Genomic DNA, 11,840 nt, shown 5'->3' on the forward strand with positions numbered 1-11,840 from the left:
AGTGAGATACATTTCAATGTGTTTGAATGTAAATGATTTTTCAAACATGCTTCACAGAATTTTCATGAATATAGAAGATATTCAATTGTAAGTGGCAAGAAAAAACTGAACACACAATTAGGAGGAAACAGCTAAAGCACAGTTTTCCATTGTACAGATGTATTTATACATCCATGTACACATTTACACTAGAAAGTTTTTGCACAAATTAATGTGTGGGTTTGTACCTATATGCTGCAGAAGTAGAGAAGCCTGGGAAGGATACAATTAATTATGAAGACATTTTGCTTACTCACGATGTCAGATCAAATCATTCAGGCATAGGGATTTTATTTATTAGAGTTTTGCAGGGTGAAAGTGCTAAATCATCAGGACTGACCAGGAAAACCACTTAGACTCTCAGGATAATATACAACCATCATTTCTCATGGATCCATGAAATAAAATCTAAACCCAAGTCTGAATGCATTATCTTTTTCAGAATTCTAATTTAGACAATCCAAGATATATTGATTCAAATAGGTAGTGGGCTGAAGGGATGACCAGACAAAGTATCTGTAATTCTCATTCTTATCCTATCAATTGAGTTTCAAGTTCAAAAGAATTGAATGGAAATCCTTCCTTCCTCTTGAGGTCTAGAAAATTACCTTCCCCAGTCTCAGAACTCCCAGATGACAAGAAAGTACACGTCCCTTTTCTTTCTTTCTTTTTTGTTGTTAAATATACTTATTTATTTATTTTTGGCTGTGTTGGGTCTTCGTTTCTGTGCGAGGGCTTTCTCCAGCTGCGGCAAGCGGGGGCCACTCCTCATCGCGGTGCGCGGGCCTCTCACCGTCGCGGCCTCTCCCGTTGCGGAGCGCAGGCTCAGCAGTTGTGGCTCAGGGGCCTAGTTGCTCCGCGGCATGTGCGATCTTCCCAGACCAGGGCTCGAACCCGTGTCCCCTGCATTGGCAGGCAGATTCCCAACCACTGTGCCACCAGGGAAGCCCAGTCTCTTTTCTTAGAGAAAATCCAAGGGCTTTATGGAACAAGGGTTTGGGGGGATGGGTGGGAAACTGCACAAGTACAGAGTGAAAGGGGGGAGGCTAACAAGATCATAATTAGTGGATGATGTGATTCGTCTGCCACAGAACGTAATGTTTTCTTGGATTGCCTTAATGGTGGTCTAGTTTCTAGATAAAGGAGGTGATGGTCCTTATCTATACTGCTACTCTCCAACCACTCGTGATAAATTTGCTTCATTCAGTCCTCAGCAATTAACTAAAGTGAGCTTGAGGGGAGCAATTAGCAACCATGTCATATAAGATTGGGTGTTTAGACTAGAAAAGAGACATGATTGTGGGGTTTAAATTCTTATAAGACTGTCACAAGAAAGAGAGAATAGATCTGTTCTTCATGACTCCAAAAGTAATAAACTGAAATCCATCACTAAATTTTCTTCCAAGGTTCTTTCTCTTTCTGGGATCCTGTGACTTTGATCATGTCATTTGCCTTTCAAACCAGGTGATAATTGAATCTCTCCAGGTATATGAGAGTCCTTTTTACTTTAAAAGGTCTCCATAGAACAACATTTACTTATGTACATTGATTACCTATTTATTTAAAGTCTACATTCTTTACTGAGGTGGAGAAGAGCTATGGGCTACTCTTCAGGGAAAATCAGAATATACTGACATTCAGTATTTAACTTTAGGTAAGAGGTACAACCTAAAAAGAAGTGCTCATAAATAGATAGAAGTAAGGATTTTTTTAGAAAATGTAGGGAAATAAATAGGAAAAATAATTTTAAGAAAGCTTATTTCAGTAGCCTTAAAAAACTAAACTCTCCAAAGAGAAAATTATGAGAAGGTCAAGAAAGACAATCTTTGTGGAAATTATATTTGCTGCATAAATGTAATGCTTTTGTACACATATAGTCACACATATAGTTAGAAAATCCTGATTGGCTGAACAAAAGAAGCTTAAAAAAAAAGTAGAAATACTGAAAGATTCTAAGAAATCCCTGCCTTTTCAATGTCATTATTAAAAAGAAAATATACTTTTAAAATATAGAAATGGAGATATTAAGATATAGTGGAAATTGAATTAATATAAGGGAAAGCCTATCTCATGTGAGAATGGAAGCCTTTAATGAATGACATTGACATTTCCTAAGAAGAATAATGCAAAAAATTTCAATAAAATAACTGTGAAATTAGCAAAATAGAAAACACGTTTTGCACCTTGTCGGGGCTGTACATGAATTGATGAGACAAGGCACCAAGTTATAGTAAAATTCCACCTTCAAAAAGAGTGGTTCTCACAAATAACAAATGCTGGCAAGGATGTGGAGAAAAGGGAACTCTCGTACACTTTTTTTCTTTTATAAATTTATTTATTTTTTATTTATTTATTTTTGGCTGCATTGGGTCTTCGTTGCTGCACGCGGGCCCTCTCTAGCTGCGGCGAGCGGGGGCCACTCTTCGTTGCGGTGCACAGGCTTCTCATCATGGTGGTTTCTCTTGTTGTGGAGCACAGGCTGTAGGTGTGCGGGCTTCAGTAGTTGTGGCTCGCGGGCTCTAGAGCACAGGCTCAGTAATTGTGGCTCACAGGCCTAGCTGCTCCACAGCATGTGGGATCTTCCCGGACCAGGGCTCGAACCCGTGTCCCCTGCATTGGCAGGTGGACTCCCAACCAGTCTCGTACACTCTTGATGGGAATGTAAATTGATACAGCCACTGTGGAAAACACTATGGAGTTTTCTCAAAAAACTAAAAATAGAACTACCATATGACCCAGCAATTCCACTCCTGGGTATACATCTGAAAAAAACAAAAACACTAATTTGAAAAGATACATGTACCCCAATATTCATAGCAGCACTATTTACAATTGCCAAGACATGGAAACAACCTAAGTGTCCATCAACAGATGAAAGGATAAAGAAGCTGTAGTGTATATATAGTGGAATACTACTCAGCTGTAAAAAAAAAAGAACAAAATTTTGCCATTTGCAGTAGCATGAATGGACTTGGAGGGCATTATGCTAAGTCAGAGAGAGAAAGATAAATACTGTATGAGATCACTTATATGTGGAATCTAAAAAATGTGACAAGCTAGTAAATATGACATAAAAGAAGCAGACTCACAGATATAGAAAACAAATTAGTGGTTACCTGTGGGGAGAGGGGGAGAGGCAATATAGAAGTGGCAGAGTAGGAGGTACAAGCTATTAGGTGTAAGATAGGCTCAGGATGTATTGTACAACACTGGGAATATAGCCAATGTTTTGTAATAACTATACATGGAAAGTAACCTTTAAAATTGTATAAAAATTAAAAATTGAATTAAAAAAATGTAATGGAGATGTAAAAAATAAATAAATAAAATAAATAGAAAAACATTCAATTGAGAAAAAACACAAACAAAAACAGAGGTTCTCACCTTGGATGGCCTCAAGGTTATTTCAAGGCATAGTTATTCATATACTTTTTAAGACTGAATGTAGAATAACTGGATAAATAATATTTCATTTAAATGCATGGTTATACATTATATGTATTTGTTATGTATTATATCATAAAAATATATGTATATTATTATATAGTTATCTATATGTACTGTAAATATATGTATCTGCACCCTATGTGTGTATATCAGATATATAAAACTCCTTATATCATACAGAAATATATGTAATTTTTAAAAAATTTATACAGATGTTATTGTGATTATACAACACAAATTCATTTAAAAGCATTACTAAAATTCAAAGTAGCTTTTTGCCATGCTGTTTTATGATTCCACCAATAATAAAATATGAGTCCTATCACACTGGAGAGTCTTTAAAATTTTTTTGGAAAATGGCTCTTTGGAACACTTGGAAACCACACTCCTAAAGTTTCCTCTCCTTCCTATAAATGTCATTTCTAAGCTCTTGAAAACATACTAGAAACAAAATTCTTAGTACATAGGAAGTTCCCAGTAAATATTAGTTATAATTTCTTATTATTTAATTTATGATACATTTTCCCCTCTTGCTGTCACTCCCTGACTTCTCAGGCTATTGATAATGACCATGGAGTGAAAACCACTTCACTGTTTGATGAAACAGATTCAAACCCAGCCTTACCCTTATTGACTTTTAAAAAAAATTATTTGCCAATGGCAATTATCCCATACCTAGGAGGGAATTCTTACACTTCAATTTATGAAAACATTTTGGACCCCTCTTTGTTCCTTGGCTGAATAGGCATGGAAAATCTTTATGTAATTAATTATGATGGGAGAGGGCTGGAATTCTTGGTTTATATCCTAATTTATCCATGCCTTAGACTAAATGAATGATATCTGTTTACTGAGGACTTATAATTAGGGGTCATTCTGAGTTGAGGTCACCCACAAAAAAACTGGCAAGAGAGCAATGTTTCCCTGAAATGACCATAGACCTCCTTACATAATATTTTCACTCAGTTGTAATCCTTGAGATACGTGTATGCAAGTGTGTAATATGCGTGTGTATATATTTTTTTTCTAAAAATAAAATATTTTTATTACTTAACTAGTCATTTTTCAAATCACATAACAAAACTCAGGGGTTTTTGTCACAAATATTTAATGTCTAGAGCATTCTTATGTATATAGAATTAGATGAGAGATTTGGCTCATGCCATGTTCCAACCATCACTGTTGATAAAAATCGTTTTCTCCTATATAAAACTGCTGTGCATCTGGTTGAAAAATATATCATAGATAATCAATATATTTTATTTTAAATATTATGCATAATGCCTTTCTCTAAATGTTTAATGTCCATTAAAATTCCCCTACCTATATAGTATTACACATAGAGAATGTCTTTGTAAAAGTAAATCCTTTTGAAACTAATATGTGTAACAAAATCATATGGTTCATTGAAAGGTCATGGAGTCCAATTCATTTTATGTTGACTGAACACAAGTTGGCAGAGCAGATGACTTTGAAAAAATAGATGTGTGCTCTATTTTAAAATAATTGCTAGTATAGCAGCCTGTGACACATGTTTAGTACATAGATCTGGATATATAATAGGTTAAATTATGTCCTCCAAAGAAAAAGTTCACATAGTAAATATAACACAGAATACAAGTGACAATTTTGCCCCAGTACAAAGATTATTTATAAAGACGTTGTATTTGATATTAAGTTTAAAAGCGGATTTCAGACCTTTACTTTTAAGTATTATCTGTTGATGTAGGAATTTTCGTTGTTTGACCAGAGCTTTTAAAGACATTAGACCAAACTCAGTTCTTACCTCCACCAATAAAACAGATGGAATAATATGCTACATGTTCATATTCAGTTTGCCACATTACCTCTTTAGAAGTATATCACATCAGTAGGTTTAAGTGAAAAGTAAAATACCTTAGGCAATATCCACATTTAAAATAATGTCCAAAAATTGGGCATCAAAAGACATGAATTTGAATCTAAGCTCCACCTCTTCTCAAGTATATGTGGTGGTAAAAAGGATTTCATCTTAGAATTAACAGATGTATTTTTGAGACCCAACAACTAGAAATATTTCTGAAGACCTGTTTCTTCAGAGATTAGATGTGGAAAATAATATTGATATTATAGATAATGAAAAATAAATATCTATGAAAATACTTGGCAAAAGTTTTTAAAAATGTCCACCACTTGATAATTGCCTTCCTTTCCACTAACCAGTAAAATGACCATAGGAAACTCATTTAACTTCAATCAGCCTCAGTTTTGTTATCTGAAAAATAAAGCAACTGTACTCTGTGATGTCTAATATTCTATGACTCTTATAGGAGATAAAATTCTCCAAACACAAAGAATATGAATATGCACAAAATTTCTGTACAGCCAATTGAATGAGTATGTGTTATTTTTTAACACCAGAAGATGGTGAGCTTCTTCTAATCTCTTTTCATCTGGAATCCTATTTATCTTCACCCTTTTAAGATTAATTTACAATCAAGACCAGATGGCTCAAGGCCACCCATTTTCATATCCAGAGCTGATTATCTAATTATCAAAATCTTCAATAGAAATAACTTGGTCTGATTTGCAAATGCTTGCAGAAAGTATGATTATGCACATGAAATATAAAGAACATATAAAAAATGATGTATGAGTTTGGGTATACTCACAAAAAGTGAGCATTTATATTTAAATAAGGTATAGTATAACAAGATGCTATATAGAATAATGACAATGCATTAGGCTTGTGCTAGCTTTGTCACTTAATCTCTTTGACCTGGGTCAAGTAAGCTGACCTCTTGGAGTCTTCATTTCCTCATCTCTAAAATGGAGATCTTGGATTAAATGAGCTCCAGGGGGGAGACCTTCAAGATGGCAGAGGAGTAAGACGTGGAGATCACCTTCCTCCCCACAAATACATCAGAAATACATCTACATGTGGAACAACTCCTACAGAACTCCTACTGAATGCTGGCAGAAGACCTCAGACTACCCAAAAGCCGTGTGGCTGACAGGGTCTTGGTGCTCCGGCCGGGTGCCAGGACTGTGCCTCTGAGGTGGGAGAGCCGAGTTCAGGACAATGGTCCACCAGAGACCTCCCGGCTCCACATAATATCAAATGGCGAAGCTCTCCCAGAAATTTCCATCTCAACAATAAGATCCACCTCCACTCAACGACCAGCAAGCTACAGTGCTGGATACACGATGCCAAACAACTAACAAGACAGGAACACAACCCCACCCATTAGCAGAGATGCTGCCTAAAATCATAATAAGGTCACAGACACCCCAAAACACACCACCGGATGCAGTCCTGCCCATCAGAAAGACAAGATCCAGCCTCATCCACCAGAACACAGGCAACAGTCCCCTCCACCAGGAAGCATACACAACCCGCTGAACCAACCTCAGCCACTGGGGTCAGACACCAAAAACAATGGGAACTATGAACTTGCAGCCTGTGAAAAGGAGACCCCAAACGCAGCAAGTTAAGCAAAATGAGAAGACAGAGAAACACACAGCAGATGAAAGAGCAAGGCAAAAACCAAGCAGACCAAAAAAATGAAGGGGAAATAGGGAGTCTACTTGAAAAAGAATTCAGAGTAATGATAGTAAGATGATCCAAAATCTTGGAAATAGAATAGAGAAAATACAAGAAATGTTTAACAAGGACCTAGAAGAACTAAAGAGCAAATAAACAATGATGAACAACACAATAAATGAAATTTAAAATTCTCTAGAAGGAATCAATAGCAGAATAACTGAGGCAGAAGAATGGGTACTTGACCTGGAAGATAAAATAGTGAAAATAACTACTGCAGAGCAGAATAAAGAAAAAAGAATAAAAAGAATGGAGGGCAGTCTCAGAGACCACTGGAACAATATTAAATGCACCAGTATTTGAATTATAGGGGTCCCAGAAGAAGAAGAGACAAAGAAAGGGACTGAGAAAATATTTGAAGAGATTATAGTTGAAAACTTCCCTAATATGGGAAAGGAAATAGTTAATCAAGTCCAGGAAGCACAGAGAGTCCCATACAGGATAAATCCAAGGAGAAACACGACAAGACACATATTAATCAAACTCACAAAAATTAAATACAAAGAAAAAATATTAAAAGCAGCAAGGGAAAAAAACAAATAGTATACAAGGGTATCCCCATAAGGTTAACAGCTGATCTTTCAGCAGAAACTCAGCAAGCCAGAAGGGAGTGGCAGGACATATTTAAAGTGATGAAAGGGAAAAACCTACAACCAAGATTACTCTACCCAGCAAGGATCTCATTCAGATTCCATGGAGAAATCAAAAGCTTTACAGACAAGTAAAAGCTAAGAGAATTCAGCACCACCAAACCAGCTTTACAACAAATGCTAAAGGAACTTCTCTAGACAGGAAACAAAAGAGAAGGAAAAGACCTACAATAACAAACCCAAAGCAATTAAGAAAATGGTAATAGGAACATACATATCAATAATTACCTTAAATGTAAATGGATTAAATGCTCCAACCAAAAGACAAAAACTGGCTGAATGGATACAAAAACAAGACTCATATATATGCTGTCTACAAGAGACCCATTTCAAACCTAGGGACACATACAGACTGAAAGTGAGGGGATGGAAAAAGATATTCCATGCAAATGGAAATCAAAAGAAAGCTGGAGTAGCAGTTCTCATATCAGACAAAATAGACTTTAAATAAAGACTATTACAAGAGACAAAGAAGGACACTATGTAATGATCAAGGAATCAATCCAAGAAGAAGATATAACAATTGTAAATATTTATGCACCCAATATAGGAGCAGCTCAATACATAAGGAAAATGCTAACAGCCATAAAAGGGGAAACTGACAGTAACACAATCATAGTAGGGGACTTTAACATCCCGCTTTCACCAATGGACAGATCATCCAAAATGAAAACAAATAACAAAACACAAGCTTTAAATGATATATTAAACAAGTTGGAATTATTGATATTTATAGGACATTCCATCCAGAAACTACAGAATACACTTTCTTCTCAAGTGCTCATGGAATATTCTCTAGGATAGATCATATCTTGGGCCACAAATCAAGCCTTGGGTAATTAAGAAAACTGAAATCATACCAAGTATCTTTTCTGACCACAACACTATGAGACTAGATATCAATTACAAGAAAAAATCTGTAAAAAGTACAAACACATGGAGGCTAAACAATACACTACTTAATAACCAAGAGATCACTGAAGAAATCAAAGAGGAAATCAAAAAATATCTAGAAACAAATGACAATGAAAACACGAAAACTCAAAACCTATGGGATACAGCAAAAGCAGTTCGAAGAGGGAAGTTTACAGCAATACAATCCTACCTCAAGAAACAAGAACCATCACAAATATACAACCTAAACTTACACCTAAAGGAATTGGAGAAAGAAGAACAAAAGAACCCCAAAGTTAGCAGAAGGAAAGAAATCATAAAGATCAGATCAGAAATAAATGAAAAAGAAATGAAGGAAATGATAGCAAAGATCAATAAAACTAAAAGCTGGTTCTTTGAGAAGATAAACAAAATTGATAAACCATTAGCAAGACTCATCAAGAAAAAAAGGGAGAAGACTCAAATCAATAGAATTAGAAATGAAAGAGGAGAAGTAACAACTGACACTGCAGAAATGCAAAGGATCATGAGAGATTACTACAAGCAACTATATGCCAATAAAATGGACAACCTGGAAGAAATGGACAAATTCTTAGAAAAGCACAACCTTCCAAGACTGAACCAGGAAGGAATAGAAAATATGAACAGACCAATCATAAGCACTGAAATTGAAACTGTGATTAAAAATCTTCCAACACACAAAAGCCCAGGACCAGATGGCTTCACAGGCGAATTCTATCAAACATTTAGAGAAGAGCTAACACCTATCCTTCTCAAACTCTTCCAAAATATAGCAGAGGGAGGAACACTCCCAAACTAATTCTACGAGGCCACCATCACCCTGATACCAAAACCAGACAAAGATGTCACAAAGAAAAAAAACTACAGGCCAATATCACTGATGAACATAGATGCAAAAATCCTCAACAAAATACTAGCAAACAGAATCCAATGACACATTAAAAGGATCATACATTATGATCAAGTGGAGTTTATCCCAGGAATGCAAGGATTCTTCAATATACACAAATCAATCAACATGATACACCATATTAAAAAATTGAAGGATAATAACCATATGATCATCTCAATAGATGCAGAAAAAGCTTTCAACAAAATTCAACACCCATTTATGATAAAAACCCTGCAGAAAGTAGGTATAGAGGGAAATTTCTTCAACATAATAAAAGCCATATATAACAAACCCACAGCAAACATCGTCCTCAATGGTGAAAAACTGAAACCATTTCCACTAAGATCAGGAACAAGACAAGGTTGCCCACTCTCATCACTATTATTCAACATAGTTTTGGAAGTTTTAGCCACAGCAATCAGAGAAGAAAAAGAAACAGAAGGAATCCAAATAGGAAAAGAAGAAGTAAAGCTGTCACTGTTTGCAGATGACATGATACTCTATACAGAGAATCCTAAAGATGCTACCAGAAAACTACTAGAGCTAATCAATGAATTTGGTAAAGTAGAAGGATACAAAATTAATGCACAGAAATCTCTTGCATTCCAAACACTAATGATGAAAAATCTGAAAGAGAAACTAAGGAAACACTCCCATTTACCACTGCAACAAAAAGAATAATATACCTAGGAATAAACCTACCTAAGGAGACAAAACACCCGTATGCAGAAAACTATAAGACACTGATGAAAAAAATTAAAGATGATACAAACAGTTGGAGAGATATACCATGTTCTTGGATTGGAAGAATCAACATTTTGAAAATGACTATACTATCCAAAGCAATCTACAGATTCAATGCAATCCCTGTCAAACTACCAATGGCATTTTTTACAGAACTAGAACAAAAAGTTTCAAAATTTGTATGGAAACACAAAGACCCTGAATAGCCAAAGCAATCTTGAGAAAGAAAAACGGAGCTGGAGGAATCAGACTCCCTGACTTCGCTGTACTACAAAGCTACAGTAATCAAGACAGTATGGTACTGGCACAAAAACAGAAATATAGATCAATGGAACAGGATAGAAAGCCCAGAGATAAATCCACGCACATATGGTCACCTTATTTTTGATAAAGGAGGCAAGAATATACAATGGAGAAAAGACAGCCTCTTCAATAAGTGGTGCTGGGAAAACTGGACAACTACATGTAAAAGAATGAAATTACAACACTCTCTAACATCATACACAAAAGTAAACTCCAAATGGATTAAAGACCTAAATGTAAGGCCAGACACTATAAAACTCTAAGAGGAAAACATAGGCAGAACAGTGTATGACATAAATCACAGCAAGATCCTTTTTGACCCACCTCCTAGAGAAATGGAAATAAAAACAAAAATAAACAAATGGGACCTAATGAAACTTAAAAGCTTTTGCACAGCAAAGGAAACCATAAACAAGACCAAAAGACAACCCTCAGAATGGGAGAAAATATTTGTAAATGAAGCAATTGGCAAAGGACTAATCTCCAAAATTTACAAGCAGCTCATGCAGCTCAATATCAAAAAAACAAGCAACCCATTCCAAAAATGGGCAGAAGACCTAAGTAGACATTTCTCCAAAGAAGACATACAGATTGCCAACAAACACATGAAAGAATGCTCAGCATCACTAATCATTAGAGAAATGCAAATCAAAACTACAATGAGGTATCACCTCACACTGGTCAGAATGGCCATCTTCAAAAAATCTACAAACAATAAATGCTGGAGAGGGTGTGGAGAAAAGGGAACCCTCTTGCACTGTTGGTGGGAATGTAAATTGATAACAGCCACTATGGAGAACAGTATGGAGGTTCCTTAGAAAACTAAAAATAGAACTACCATACGACCCAGCAATCCCACTACTGGCCATATACCCTGAGAAAACCATAATTCAGAAAGAGTCATGTACCACAATGTTCATTGCAGCACTATTTACAATAACCAGGACATGGAAGCAGCCTAAGTATCCATTGACAGATGAATGGATAAAGAAGATGTGGCACATATATGCAATGGAATGGAATATATATGGAATGGAATATTACTCAACCATGAAAAGAAACAAAATTGAGTTATTTGTAGTGAGGTGGATGGACCTAGAGTCTGTCATACAGAGTGAAGTAAGTCAGAAAGAGAAAAACAAATACCATATGTTAACACATATATATGGAATCTAAAAAAAAAAAAAAAAAAATTGTTTCTGAAGAACCTAGGGGCAGGAAAGGAATAAAGACACAGACACAGAGAATGGACTTGAGGACACGGGGA

General features: G+C 35.7%; 1 long non-coding RNA gene across 1 annotated transcript in view; it reads right to left on the reverse strand.

Moving 5' to 3' along the window:
• The window catches only part of LOC309663067, a 524,929-nt gene extending 513,344 nt beyond the window's left edge, over positions 1 to 11,585 (reverse strand). The window contains exon 1 of the long non-coding RNA XR_014265094.1: positions 727 to 11,585. This is a non-coding gene — a long non-coding RNA (uncharacterized lncRNA). The remainder of the gene's footprint in view (positions 1 to 726) is intronic.
• Positions 11,586 to 11,840: the final 255 nt, after the last annotated feature.

The sequence above is a fragment of the Balaenoptera physalus genome (genome assembly GCF_965194825.1).
Source record: "Balaenoptera physalus genome assembly, chromosome: 6".
Classification (NCBI taxonomy): Eukaryota; Metazoa; Chordata; class Mammalia; order Artiodactyla; family Balaenopteridae; genus Balaenoptera; species Balaenoptera physalus.